Source organism: Salvelinus sp. IW2-2015, linkage group LG14, assembly GCF_002910315.2.
Source record: "Salvelinus sp. IW2-2015 linkage group LG14, ASM291031v2, whole genome shotgun sequence".
Classification (NCBI taxonomy): domain Eukaryota; kingdom Metazoa; phylum Chordata; class Actinopteri; order Salmoniformes; family Salmonidae; genus Salvelinus; species Salvelinus sp. IW2-2015.
This window is the reverse complement of record NC_036854.1, coordinates 3,393,741-3,409,263: the sequence shown is the minus strand read 5'-3', so window position 1 is coordinate 3,409,263 and position 15,523 is coordinate 3,393,741.

The window sequence follows — 15,523 nt, the reverse complement described above, 5'->3', positions numbered from 1 at the left end:
TGTCAGTCCCTCATTAACCTTATCATGGAGACTCCATAGTCGAGTCACCACTGTAAGAGGCCAAATCATGCAGATGATGCATTTTGAAGAAATACATCATATGACTTGCGTGTACAATGAGTGGGGAGTGAGTGGTCAAATGTATTAAGATAATTTTTTAGGATCTGCATGGCGTTCATTTCAGAACATCTAGACTAACCTACTCCTCTGCTGATGTTATGGCTTGTCTTTTACATTTTTTACATTTATTTAACTAGGCAAGTCAGTTAAGAACAAATTATTATTTACAATGACAGCCTAGGAACACTGGGTTAACTGCCTTGTTCGGGGGCAGAAGGACAGATTTTTACCTTGTCAGCTCGGGGTTTCGATCTTGCAACCTTTTGGTTACTGGCCCAATGCTCTAACCACTAGGCTACCTGCCGCCCCTTTCCCATCTTAGTGTGCACATGCAGACTAATTATCCCCACTCACACATTTACGTATCCATACTGTATGTGTTGTAGCCCCACCTTAGTTCCACAATTAGCTTTCTTACACTCTTGTCAGTGTTGCTGCCAGCGGGTCATCTGACTTGGTATGGGCACTGGCAGTCACTCTCTGCCTGTGTAATGTGAGCTAGCCCCGCTTGGCCAGCTCCAGGGACACTTCATGTATTGGTATGTGTGAATGTGCTTTAATAACCTTTTCTCAATACAGGGGGTGCTGTTTCCACTTTGGAAAATATCATCTCCAAATTAAACTGCCTCATACTCAATTCTTGCTCGTACAATATGCATATTATTATTACTATTGGATAGAAAACAATCTCTAGTTTCTAAAACCGTTTGAATTATGTCTGTGGGTGAACCAGAACWCTTTCTACAGCGAAAATCAWGACAGGACATGCGAAGGTCAGAAAAMTAGKCTCTGTTCTCAGATCAGTTTAAAGCTCTGTGTGTGCCCTATGGRTCGAAATGAACTGCACCCGCCTTCCCCTGGATGTCAGTAACCAATGAGAAGTGGAATGGAGTCTCTACGTATTTCTCAGAGCTTATAAAGCCCCAAGGAACGAAGTGCGCTCTCTTTTCGACTTCCGCCATTAYGCAACGCAAGACCTCAGGATAGCATTTTGAAACGCTCAGTTATCGGCCTTAGATATGTCCGTCTGTAATTTAATYYGATATAGGTGTTAGAAACATCATAACGAAGTTATTTTAAACCGAGTTATATCAGTTTATGCRAGTATATTGCTATTTTCGGTATTTCCTTAGTRTTGCACTTTGGCCATTTGGGCATGTCTGTGCGACATAGCTATTGTTAGCTGCTAGTTCCGAAGTTGAAGAGGACGTTTTACAACAAAGCAACGATTMTTTTGGACAAAGGACAACTTGCCCAAGATTCTGATGGAAGCTCGTCCAAAAGTAAGAGCTATTTATGATTTTATTCCATATTTATGTGGAAAAATGTAAACGCATTTGTCGGCCATTGTTGCGGCACTAGTCTGGCTGTAACGCACACACTGTATGTCTAGTAACGTTAATTTTAAAAATCTAACTCAGCGGTTGCATTAATAACTAATGCATCTTTCATTAGCTGTCCAACCTGTATTTTTTTTGTCAATCTAATCGATAAATAATCGTAAACTTAGGTGCCTTTCCAAGATGGCGCCGGCCAGAATGCATGCCATGTTTTGACTGATTACATTGCATAACCACGATTTGTGATGCTAAATATGCACATTTTCGAACAAACTCTATATGCATTGTGTAATATGATGTTACAGGACTGTCATCTGAAGAATTCTGAGAAGGTTAGTGAAAAAATTAATATATTTTGGTGGTGATAACGTTATCGCTCTTTTTGCCTTGAATCAATGCTGGGGTGATGTTAGCTCATGTGGTATGCTAATATAACGATATATTGTGTTTTCTCTGTAAAACACTTAGAAAATCTGAAATATTGTCTGGATTCACAAGATCTGTGTCTTTCAACCCCTCACCATAGCCAGGCAGCCACAGTACAACAGTCATGAACGGGTTTACAGGCAGGCAGTGTATCACTAGAAACCCTTACTGACACACTACATGACATCCATTTATGTCACCTGTCCAATTAACCAATAAGGCCCGAGGGGGTGTGGTTTATGGCTATATCCAGGCACTCCGATGCAAAATGGAGTGCCTGGATACAGCCCTTAGCCGTGGTATATTGGCCATATACCACAAGCCAACGTAATTAGAGCAGTACAAATAAATGTTTTGTCATACGCATTGTATACGGTCTGATATATCAAGGCTTTCAGCCAATCAGCATTCAGGGATCGAATCACCCAGTTTATAATTTACCTTATAGCATAGTAGAGGGAGTGATGCTTTGTTTAACATAGGCCTATGAAAACTCTGGACAGATTATTTTTATGGAGTCTACTGTTGGTATCTATGGAGGATCCTTCTTTTTTTAATCATTCAATTGGCATTACAGTATTTGTGTAACCATATTTAATTTATTCATCTTTTCATCAATTCGATTTTGAGGACACATTTTGCGGATTTTGAGTTTAAAGAGGAAATGCTGACGGGGTCAATGTAAAAAAATATGAATGGCTGAAATTCTCAGTCACATTTCACAACATTGGTGGAAAAACTAAAACTACAGACTTCATTAATGATTACGTCGTTTTTCAGCTTTTATGAATGAGCGATAGCCTTCACAGCGATAGCCTTCACAGCGATAGCCTTCCTTTGCACCATTCGTATGGTTCTCTTTTCTTTCTAGTGTATGATCGTGCTTCCTGCAAGAACTGGGCTTATTGTGGCATATAATGACAACTGTAAATAACCATAGAAACAGGATTGTCATGTGAAAATGGTGGATCTTTTTTCTGTGTCCCAAATGGCACCCTATTGGTCGAGATTGGTGTGGAAGAACTTGACTGGCCTATACAGAGCCCTGACCTCAATCCCATCAAACACCTTTGGGATGAATTGGAACGCCGGCTGCGAGCCAAGCCTAATCGCCCAACATCAGTACCCGACCTCACTCATACTCTTGTGGCTGTATAGAAGCAATTCCCCACAGCAAAAAAAACGCTTTTGATTTCACCTCATTTTAACATTCTGTCATAAAGAGCACATGTTCATCTTCATAAAAAACACATTTTCCCATCTCAAGAGGTCAAATAAAAAAAAAGACTATAGTTGGTGTCTATTAAAGATAGACTGAGTGAAATGAAGTTGCCATGAGCAGCGACGTATCTATGCATTTGCACGGGTTCTCTTCGCGCTGTTACAGTGTGGCAGCCTCTGGGCCAATTTAGCAGAGAAGTTGAGCCTCACGGTTCAACGCTCTTAGTTGTTGCAGAGATTGACCCACTATGATGTTAACTTTCTGCATCTAAGTGCCAAATAAAGTAATAGGGGTTGACTAACAAGGTTGATGATTTCATCTTTAATCAGCCATAAATCCCTTTGTGACAGGTGGAATGGAAACTTGTTGTGTACAACAGGGTGTGGCACAAAAATGTTTTTATTGTTAAAATATTTTTAGCCTGTCTATCTGTGGGTAACAGGGATGACATGTTATGTTCGACACGTTCAGTTTTCCTCCACAAAAGACAAATTGCCAGAAGGAGTAGGACCAGCTCACCTGCTTTTACACTATGATTTCACTATTAGATGTTCAATGATTCTTTTGAAAAAAAATATTTGAAAAAATAGTAGTTTCACCATATTAAAAAAAGAGTACAGTTCAGGTAACAGGGTTCACATTAACATGAGGGACAGATGTAAATGGATCACTAATCACATGAAGTAAATAATAATCTTTAGAAAATGACTTTGTCAAAGCAACAAAATAACTCGGGCTTTACAATGATGGTGACAACTTAGGGAAATCTTTGGGTCAAGTGGGTTAAAATCTTCCTAGAAGTCACAGAGGGTGCATGGAGGGTCAAATGCTGAAATGTGGCACTTTAACAAGTCTTTATTCATATGACAAATCGGATTTATTGAATTCTCCATGTGGTTTATATTAAAGGGCACTTTGTTTAATTTAACAGGCTTTTAAATTGAATATTGGTGCACAAATTCTACTTCAAATATCAAAGGGACGCAAAACGCACTCATTTCCTGGAGTGACCTACATACACATGCACGTTCACATACACGCACACACACACACTGAACAACACACTCAGCCTTTGAAGGCTTCATGTGGGTGGTTTTGTGTGTCATATTTTTCCTATGGGGAGAGTCTCCATTTGCAAGGTGTTGTTTTATTTTGTTTGTTGTTGAGCTGTTGAAGTTCCATTTCATTGCCAATTATCACATCAACTTTTCTCATATGAGCTTTTTTCTTTCTCTGTATTGTTTTGTGTAAAACCCTCCATCTGGTCTCTCTCCCACCACTACCCCCCATCCCCTACCCATCATTCCCTACCCTCCTACCCCTCATCCTCCAGCCAGCCCCTTCCATTGGGCACCATTGATAATGCAGGGGACAATCCCGCCTCGGAAACACTCCTCCCCCCTGGCCTGCCAATCACCGGCTTAATTAGCACGTGAGGGCATGGTCGCCAAGCGCCCAGCCACCCATTCACCAATCACCACACACCTCTGGCTCTGGTGGCAACGCTCAAAATCCTCATGGTAACCAGATTCATCTGAAATACCCCCAATACTAACTTTATCACTTTTTTGGCAGTTTCAGGCCAAAGTGATGGTGTGAGTGTTTTGCTTGTGTCAGAGTTTTGTGTGGTTGATATCGCCGAGGTGTCTGTGATTGCTGTGGTGTAGCTTCATTAGAATGGGTTCTGTGATTATTGAACTGATCACAGGAGGAGGAAGGGGGTCATTAACCGACGAGACAAAGGAGATTTGCTTGAGGTGCAGATTAGGATAGTTAGTGATTATCCTGTTGCTTTAGTCAATACCAATGTACTCTCCGAGATTAGACACACAAAAGCATGGGCGCCACATGTATTACTTTTCTACCATTTCTAACTTGTAAGTAACAAAAAGTTGCTAGTTACAATTCAAGTAGAAACAATGTCTGGATACAGTGGATTGTCGTACTCTTCTTGGAGACAGCCATTGCCTCATCTACCTTCCAAATCAACAAAATGTTTGTCACTGACACTGGCCAGCTCAGAAATACAGTAATAGAAACATGTTCAAGTATGGAGGAAACTACTCTACTGTATTAGAAGTGTGGCCACAGCGTTAATATCAAAGTAGACACAGAATGAGATACAACAGTGAATATTATTTACATTTGAGTCCATGCAGAATTACAGCCAAGGTCTATAGATAACTCCGTGTTTCTATCACATTTGCAGTCTGTTACCATATAAGACAGCGTAATGACTCACCCTGCTTTCTGACCTACAATGTGGGAAGGGAAGTCATGATTCATGCAAGCTGCAGCTAATGCAGGCCGGAGCCTAAAATACTCTGGTATGCCATCTCACACACTCACATATGCACAGATGTACTCAGCTTGTGAGACATGAGAAAGTTACCAGAGTTTGGAGAGTAACAGAATGACTGGGCAAGTTGAGAAGTCTTTCTGAGGTAATGCTAGCATGTTTGTCTATATTGTGAGATTCATTCCAGGTATGAGCTACATAACTTGCATTTTGTGTCAGGAAGTGGTGTGAAGAGTTGCTGTGTTATTGTTTTTGGTAAGTCACGTAGTTGTAGTCTTAACACTCTTGTCGTAAAGTAGATTCTGCAATTAAAGCAATTAAAAGCTGAGTGATCACTCCAACCTCATTACAACTTCATCTAAATGAGGGACTGCTTCAAAAAATCTAATTAAACATTGCTGCTTATGTTGACATACTAATTTGACTAAGGCACTGTGCGGTGGAATTAAAGAAAAAATCCCCTTAACTTCATCATTAGAATGAATTTGATACTCTTAAAGAGAGGGATTTACTCTGTAGGTAAGATCAGAGGGAAGGCTATACAGTACGATGTATGTTTCATTTCAATCAACAGTAAGTCATGACTCATGAGAGAGGTGCCTGTAATGTGGACTGTATGGAATAACTTCTCTGCTAGCTACATGTATAAGGACCACCCTCTTGTCTCACAGGCAATACGTGAGCATTTTAACCTGCTTTAATCTGGCTAACAGTTGTCTTTGATAGTTTAAACAGTGTATGCTATTGTACTTTTTACTAATTGTTTTCTTTCTGAGGGTGAATCCCGATGGTGTTCTTAGTATTGATTACATTCTGAAGGATATGGCGCTCTGCCTGCCTCATTAAGACATTAACTACCTTTGATTTTAATGGTAGATTGTACAGAACTCTAAGGGCCGGTTTCCCGGACACAGATTAAGCCTAGTACTGGACCAAAAAAATTGGGGGGGGATATTCTCCATTGAGTTAGCTTTTTAGTCCAGGACTAGGCTTAACTTTGACACGTACCAACACACAGGTGTAATCATTCTACAGTGGTCCCTGCAGCGTACGCTCAAACTGGTGTGATTAGAATGCTTATTTAAAGGGCCTCCCGGGTGGCGCAGTGGTCCAAGGCACTGCATCGCAGTGCTAGCTGTGCCACCAGAGATTCTGGGTTAGAGTCCAGGCTCTATCGCAGCCGGCCGCGACCGGGGGGCCCATGGGGCGGCACACAATTGGCCCAGCGTCGTCCGGGTTAGAGAGGGTTTGGCCGGCAGGGATATCCTTGTCTCATCACGCACTAGTGACTCTGGGTTGTGTTTCGGAGGACGCATAGCTCTCGACCTTCGCCTCTCCCGAGTCCGTATGGGAGTTGCAGCGATGAGACAAGACTGTAACTTCTACCAATTGGGGGAAGAAAAGGGGTACATTTTTTCGATTGATGCAACAGTCAGCATTTGAGCTGGCCACGCTGTTTTTTCACAGAAATTTGTTTCACAATCACAGTCCTTACAACGTTATATCCTGAATGTGACCAGTTTATTTTTGGATGCAATGTTCAGACATCCACAGAAGTAGCATAACACATTCATCCAAACCAGAAAATGTAGGCCACATTAGTCCCAGCGCTAGCTGAGGAAAGATTGACGTAACACAAGCGGTCAACTCTCAGCTGACAGAAACCATAATATCAATTAGCGAATAGCAATTACTATTTACAAGTCATCACATCACAGGTGAGCTCTCCATTGATCGAAATAATTGAGTAAAACACGTTCTAAAAATGTTAAGTAATCCAACGATGGGTAGTTTGTGCGCCCCGCCATGTTTTTTTTTTGAGGCAACCAAAGAAAAGAAGATGAGACAAGATGAGTTTGGTCTGTTTGCAATATGCATGTTGAAGAGGGTGTGTCGTCTACCGTCATTCACTTCCCTTCATTCACTTCCGGAAGTTTACTTGAAAGATGAGTGAACCATCCCACCTCATTTTGTTATAACATCTTTTGTCTGATAGACTTTACGTGACACCCAGAATGCATTGTATAATGTCAACAAACATGGCACCACACATAGCTGGCAAATAGCTTAGCATTAGCTCATCAAAATCAGTACAACCTTCATAAAAGTATTTTACACACATCATATGTGTCCATTAAAATCTATGCAAGAATCGGTGTCACCAGTACTTGAAAACGTGAATAAGACTGTAAATACATTGTACTCCATATATACATACGGTATGCTCCACTAGAAATGACAACACGATATACAGAAAATAAGGCACTTACTTTGATAGGAACGCACACACGTCCAAAGTTATTATTTGTAAGGAAAACAACAATGAAGGCAATTCGAGCACCAGCCAGAAAATGTGCCAGGGGGGGAAAGTTTGTGCAAGACTGCGCAAATGTCTGCATACTTGATCTGCGGAAACACTGGGGAAGTGCTTGGCAAGTTTGTCTTGCTCAGAAAAGCCTTAAACATAAATTGTCCGCAACAGTAAAATGGGCTACTTCTATGTGAATTAATGAGAAGATGGAACACACCTCAATTCAAAATGTTGTTAGAAAATAAAACTTGAAACTAATTTGAAATTGACAAATTTAAGCATAGCCTATAAATAATTAGCAGGCAGCGTGTCTTGGTTTGAGGGCAGCGCGGGTTAACTGTGCTGTTGCGAAGCAATCACATTTTGGAACAGTGAGTGCATTCTGAAATCACGCGCATAAAAATAAACTCACAAGTGAAAATGTTAATCTGCGTGCCCGGGAAACCACCCCTTAATGTTATTACTGTGCAAGTCTCCCAGTGCTCCGGCAGGTGTGCAAAATCAGATGAGCTCTCTCCTCTCCTCCCTTCTTCCTTCCCTCTCCTTCCTCCTCTCCTCCCTCACTTTTCTCTCCTCCCGCCTTCACAATCACCGGACACAGAGCTGATCCCATTCATCAATGTCAGCAGGCAGGAGCTCCAGGGTTTGGTCTGCAAAACTGCAGAGAATCACCTTAGGGAGTCATAGACCCAGAGGCTCTATTCCAAAAGACCTTCCCGAACCAGGTCTGAGTAACATTGCATACCACACCTGGGATCATATTATCCACTCATTTCAGACTCTAACCATTGTAAAGCAATGTTCCATTTTTCAATTATGAACATGGCACATGCACAGTGTCTTACAAAATTCCTTAAATTAATATTTCAAGTCTCTGGCAACCTATGGTCAAAAATGTATGAAATGCTGTTTTTAGCTCTGGCTCGGGATCAAAGCGTAAGGAGACAATATTGATCTCTATCTGGGTGAAAAGGCTCTGGGTCCATTTGTTGATTGAGTTGGGCTTTAATGAACCCCTGGCATAGCCTGACTCATCTCTGTGTCTTTGGCCCAGCTCTTTGCCTTGAACTCTGAGGTCTCCCCCTAACCATTTATCTTTCCTGCTTACGGTCTGTCTGCCACATCTGTAACCCCTCTCTGTGGCCTGAGCAGACCCATAGTTCAATCCAGATGCACTATCCACTGTGCTCTCATAGCCACGTGTTCCTGTTGAGACCTCTGTTACTGAACACATCATAGATTCAGCATGAATCTCGCTTGCGTAAATGGTTCTACATCATTTAATGAGTTAAAAATGAGATCAGAAGTGACAGAAAAGTAACCATGCAGTATGACCGTCTAAACCAAAATTGTTCCACGTTAAATAGGTTCAACAAGGTCAGTTCAGTGGAGTCACATTGTTTACAGGTAAACTGTATTCCATAGAAAAGCTCAGTCAGCGCCGGGATAGCAGGTCGAGCGTCTGTGTCCTGTATGCATGGTCTCAGGTTCAATATGAGTATCCCATTGAACTGATGGAAGCCAGATTGATCCATATCTTGGCCTCTGAGAGCAACAGCTTTTCTCAGCCACTGACGTCACTGTCTTTATCTGTCTGCGGTTACACAGTCAGCTGGAAACCCCCGCTGAGAAGAGATCCTTTCTTTCGCTCTCGTTTCTTACATTTTTCTCTCTCAGGCAAGAGAATCATTCTCTCTCTTTGCGTGATACATTTCTTTAACATTTTAGTCATTCATTTAACAGACGCTCTCATCCAGAGCGACTTACAGTAAGTAGCGAGTGCATACATTTTTGTACTTTTTCATACTGATGATCTGCTGTAGTACTTAAATGTACATTTTGTCGTAAGCAAAACGTGTTTACGACAACATATGTTACATTGCCAGCCTCTGTCATTAACCAGTCATTAAAGCCCCGGTTACTCCTTAGCCCAATAAACAGTATCGGTCCTTGAATGGTGCCTTGAGGAACACCAGACACTGATAAAGCCCAGTGGTACATACCGCTATGTGTGTGTGTGTGTGTGCACAATGACCAGAGAGACATCTAAGGTCACTTAAAGGCAGCGCTTCTGAGTCCATTCTCATTACAATTCTTCATTAGCCCTCTGATAGTGATCTCTGTTTCAATCAATTCCTATTCTCAAACATCCTCACTCTGCATATTCTATAATGAAGCATTAACATGTTTCCATCGCTGTGGTTTGGCTCGGAATGAACTGCCACCTTCGGTGTGATATCACAGATTTTTGCTGAATATCAATGAGACCTACAGTATGTGCTCACTTCGACTTGTCTGTTATTTATATATCTTTGTATTATCTATTTATATGCAGAATTAGGGAGAAACATCTCCACAAATTCTGTCACCACCTTAACAGCTCTCTGCCCAGCCCTCTCAGGTGTCTGACTGTCTGCGCCTCTCAATGATTCTACTACAATTAATTTACCCAAAGCCCCAGACCAAATCCCTCTAACAGGCTGAGGAAATAATTACCTTGATGGCAAGGAGAACAAGTACTACATGTATTCCTGCATCACTGTTGTAATATCAAGACATGACTTCATGATTTAATAGAAACAGTTGAACAACTACCCATGAGGCCCTCCAGGTGGTTTAATAATCAGAATTCTGTCATTTCCTGCGGGAGAGAGAGAAATCTAGCTGCATGAAGAGAACCATGCAGGAGCCTGAGAGCATTGAGTTGAGGAAATTGCCACTTAGGTATAATGGAATAGTCATCTGGGTTGACCTTCATGTTGCAGTGAGTGGAGGGATCTGCTCCCTCATTTTAGAGAAATTGCAAAGATGAATGTATGCATTTATAGGAACATACAGCAGGCACTGGGAGAAACTCATGTCTGTCTGTCTCTCTCTCTCTATCCCTTTCTCTCTCTGTCTGTCTCTCTGTCTCTGTCTGTTAATATTGGAGCACTATTGAAACATATCAACCCCTCACAATAGAGTGACTGCCTTTAAAAACCAACAAATCCCTTTGAAAACTGTAGCATCAATTCGATTCAGAAACCACTATTCCACTGTCAAAATGTAAATAGGATAATTTGGGTCATGAAGTCAGTCTTGTCTAAAACGGAGTTTGGAACATCCGTGCGTCATAATGGGTAATTGAAGGTTGGTTTTTGATTTGACGATGTCCAGTTGCCCGCTAACATGCATGGGTAACAGCTGTGATTGCTCTCTATCCAATAGCATAGGCAGTGATACAGACCTGCCCAGCAGCTCCGACTTTGTTTACATAAGACAACATGTCACACATTTTTTTACTTGACAAATACTGCACCAAACACCTTTGTTAGAGGTAAAATTGTCAGTTTACTTATTTGATTTTAATTTCTCTAAAGATAGATCACATCCAGTCTGAACTGTGCGATGTAGTAGGGAGTTTTAGTTTGCAACTTGCCAATATTATACATAGTTTAGCGCATAAAATTTGGTAATGAACTACAAGGACCATAATCCATTGCACATCTACTTGTCCAGTCTGTGTTTCTTTTATGCCTGCTACAGAAGAGACAAAAGAATGCACGATTGTGAGGTTATATAGAGAGCAGCTGTTGCTTTGTGAGGTATCTCTACCTGAAAATACATGATCTAAGTGATGGATAGTCAGTATTCAGCAGTCCTAAAAATATGCCTTATTTACTTATAAGAACTACTGATAGTGATTTTGTCAGAGAGCATAAGCAGCAGCTCTACAGAGATGAGATGACTTGGAATGAAATAATAAAGTCTTCAAATTAAACAAATGTAATATACACAACAACTGAAATATTTTATTAAAGTCAAATAATGTGAATAAATGATGGTTAATAAGTGATCAGTAGTAATCGGCTGTCACCACCATCATGGGACTTCAACCCACATCACAGCATTCAACCCACATAATGCATAGCGCATTTAATGTTTAAAAAAATTATTTAAATCGTGATTTATTTTTTATAGAACCAACTTAATCGCTCAGCACTTAGAAACAGAAAAACACACGTGCCAATCGACGTGTTCAGTGGCTCTTTAAAGCCATGTTTGACATCTGCTGGGGTATACCTCTACAAGCATATATGTTATTGCAAGCTACTTCATTTGGATTCTGTCATTAAAGCCATGCTCATCCTCAGAGTAATTACAGACATCTGTCCTAATGGTACACAGTAACACAGTGTTCTCTCCCGTTCCTCGTAGCCTTGCTACTATCCTGCTTAGGAGACTTGGGCCTTCGTCCCAAATGGCACCTTATTCCCTAGATAGTGCACTATTTTTGGGCCAGAGCCCGATGGGCCTTAGTCAGACAGGGCTTGTTTTACGACCAGCAAACGCAATCATAGAGAGTGATTCTGACTTTTTGAATGGGAACTGTGCTATTTGTTTGTTTTCGAGGCAGAAACTTTCGTAAAACTCTGGCCAAGCTGCTCCCATGATGAAGAAACTCATTTAACTCATGTTCTTAACCACAGCAGGTAAAGCACTTCAACTTGTTTGGTTTATACTGTAAGCATAGGCCTATATGCTTTCAAAGAACGATAAGGTATACAAATATAAGGGTTTGTCGTTGGGGTGTCGGCACTCAGCACAGTAGTTCTATTGTTTGTTGAAGAAATACTTGTTTCAGTTTTGGAATGGGTGGGGAATAACAAGACAAGTTATTCAGATGAGAGTTGAGACTATCAAAGAGACCCCAGTTTAAATTCATTCCTAATCGCTCTCTTTCTCCCCTATATTTCTCACATATACTGTAAAGGGAGATACCTAGTCAGTGTCTCTGAAATATGTCTTCCACATTTAAGCCAACCCCTCTGAAACAGTGTCACGCCCTGACCATAGAGAGCCCTTGTTTCTCTATGGTGTAGTAGGTCAGGGCGTGACTAGGGGGTATTCTAGTTTAATGTTTCGGTGTTGTGTTCTAGTTTATACTTTCTATGTTGGTGTTTTGTATGATTCCCAATTAGAGGCAGCTGGTAATCGTTGTCTCTAATTGGGGATCATATTTAAGTAGCTATTTTTCCCACCTGTGTTTGTGGGATATTGTTTTGTGTTTGTGCATGTGCACCACTTCTTCACGTTTCATTATTGGTTTATTGTTTTGTTTAAAGTTTCACCTAAATAAATTTGTGGAACTATACTCACGCTGCGCTCATTACGACAAACAGAGAGGTGCAGGGGGCTGCCTTAATCAACATCCTCGTCTTCGGCGCCCGAGGAACAGTGGGTTAACTGCCTTGCTCAGGGGCAGAATGACAGATTTCTACCTTGTCAGCTCAGGGATTCGATCCAGCAACCTTTCGGTTACTGGCCCAACGCTCCTACCCGCAAGGCTATCTGCCGTACATACACACATTGTTATTGTAGACAATACATGTTAAATGACTCAGGTTTTTAAGAAATGTGTTCATATTACTCACTCACGTCATCTCAATAGCAGCAACATCAGTATGCTCATTACCTGCATGTTGTGCACAGGGCCTCTGGAGGACAAACCTCTTACATCATGGTCGTCTATGTTTAATTTTAATGAATAACATTATAGCCTTGCATTGGAAAATATATCAATTCCAGATACATTTCATGTTGAACAGGTCTGTATGGCCTGTACAGTGGCGTCATTGCTTATAGCCTATATAATGCCTCTTGAAGGTGAATTTATACTAGTGGAACAACAGGATTTGTCATAGAGACCCATGATTAATGCCAAGTGGATCTTGAACGTAATGAGCCATTGAATCTGATTCTGTGTCAGAGCCAATGAAGGAAATAACTCACTGCACACTAGACTGGCATTTCCTACCAATCAAAGGAGCTCAGTGAGGCCCGTCTTATATAAGACAGCAAGGAGACTTCGAATTATATATTTCCTAAGCACAGGAGACTGGGTTTTGTAGTTTCCTGAAAATGCAACTGCTCGGTTTTCAACTTGATTCTCCTCTAAAGGGAAGATGGCGTAGTGAACGATGTCAAAACAGTCTAACCTTTCTCTTTTCCTTTGTTGTCCGTTAAGACACCTCACATCCTCCTCCAATCTGTGGAAATGGCTGGAGAGAAATAGAGGCATGTAGGTCTGAAGAGGAGTGCGCTGTAATGGCATCCAGGGTGTATGTGTGGGGGAGGGGGTTCGGTCGCCATTAGAGGGGATGATGCCCTGCTTCTGGTATGAGTCATGTGACCTCTCTCTTGTCATGAGTGTGGCGCTCTCAGCTTTGTTTCATGCTCAGAGAGAGAGAGAAAGAGAGAGAGAGAGCCCGGGGGCTGTTGGTGTGGAGCCCTCCCCATTTCCCCCTCCTCTCCCTCCTGTCAGTCCCCTCTCTGCATATGGCTCCTCAGAGACACAGAGAGAGAGGAGACATCACAGAGCCCATCATGATGCTGTCATCGCCCCCTCTCCTTCAGAGCCCCCTAAGCTGGAACACATCTTACTGCCATGTCGTAGGTGTATGAAACCATGCACTGTTTTGTCATACACAAGAAAAAATGTTTGCTGTGAGTAGCTCCTTTGTGTACTGTACTGTATGCACATGCTGCACTGTAGTAACACATACTATACTGTAGTAGCACATACTATACTGTAGTAGCACATACTTACTGTATGCCACAATACTATACTGTATGACATGCTGCACTGTAGTAACACATACTATACTGTAGTAGCACATCTATATCTGTAGTAGCACATACTGTACTGTATGCACATGCTGCACTGTAGTAACACATACTATACTGTAGTAGCACATACTATACTGTAGTAGCACATACTATAATGTATGCACATACTATACTGTATGCACATGCTGCCACTGTAGTAACATACTATACTGTAGTAGCACATCTAACTGTAGTAGCACATACTGTCTGTATGCACATGCTGCACTGTATAACACATACTATACTGTAGTAGCAATACTATACTGTAGTAGCACATACTATACTGTATGCACATACTATACTGTATGTCACTGCTGCACTGTCAAGTATACACATACTATACTGTAGTAGCACATATAACTGTAGTAGCAATACTGTACTGTATGCAACTACTGTACTGTAGTAGCACATACTTACTGTATGCACATGCTGCACTGTAGTAACACATACTAACATACTGTAGTAAGACAAACTATACATGTAGTAGCACATACTGTACTGTACAATGCACATGCTGCACTGTAGTAACACATACTAATACTGTAGTAGCACAACTATTATACTGTAGTAGCACATACCTGATACTGTAGTAAGCGCATACTTACTGTATACACATACTGTATGTATGCACATGCTGCACTGTAGTAACACATACTATACTGTAGTAGCACATACTACACTGCTACTCCTTAATAGAGTCAGCCCGCACACACTATACACCACAACCCACGGGTTCCTGGTACCCAAGCTCCTGCTAAAATATTGATTAATTTAAGATTTTATTACCACCATTACACTGGTGCATTCTGTTTTTCAATTTGCATTAGGATTGCCATTCTTTTTAAGTAAATCTATTCGTATTTATCTGCAACTTGGTCTCATAGTTGTACTCCTGTTTCACCATGTTATATGATACCGACTTAAGTACTGATTAGAGACCAATTATAATAATTCTGTCTCAATTATCCTGCTAACTCATATCTACTTTTCAGTACCTGTCGACGTTTAGTAGATTTAAGATAAATACTATATGTTAAGTTAAGTTTTCTCCACGATATCTTAGCTATAATTCACTGATACAGTAGTCTAAAGATTTTTGCTGTCAAGCTGGTAGTAACTACTCTATATATAACCATCGCCCCTGCCTATGCATG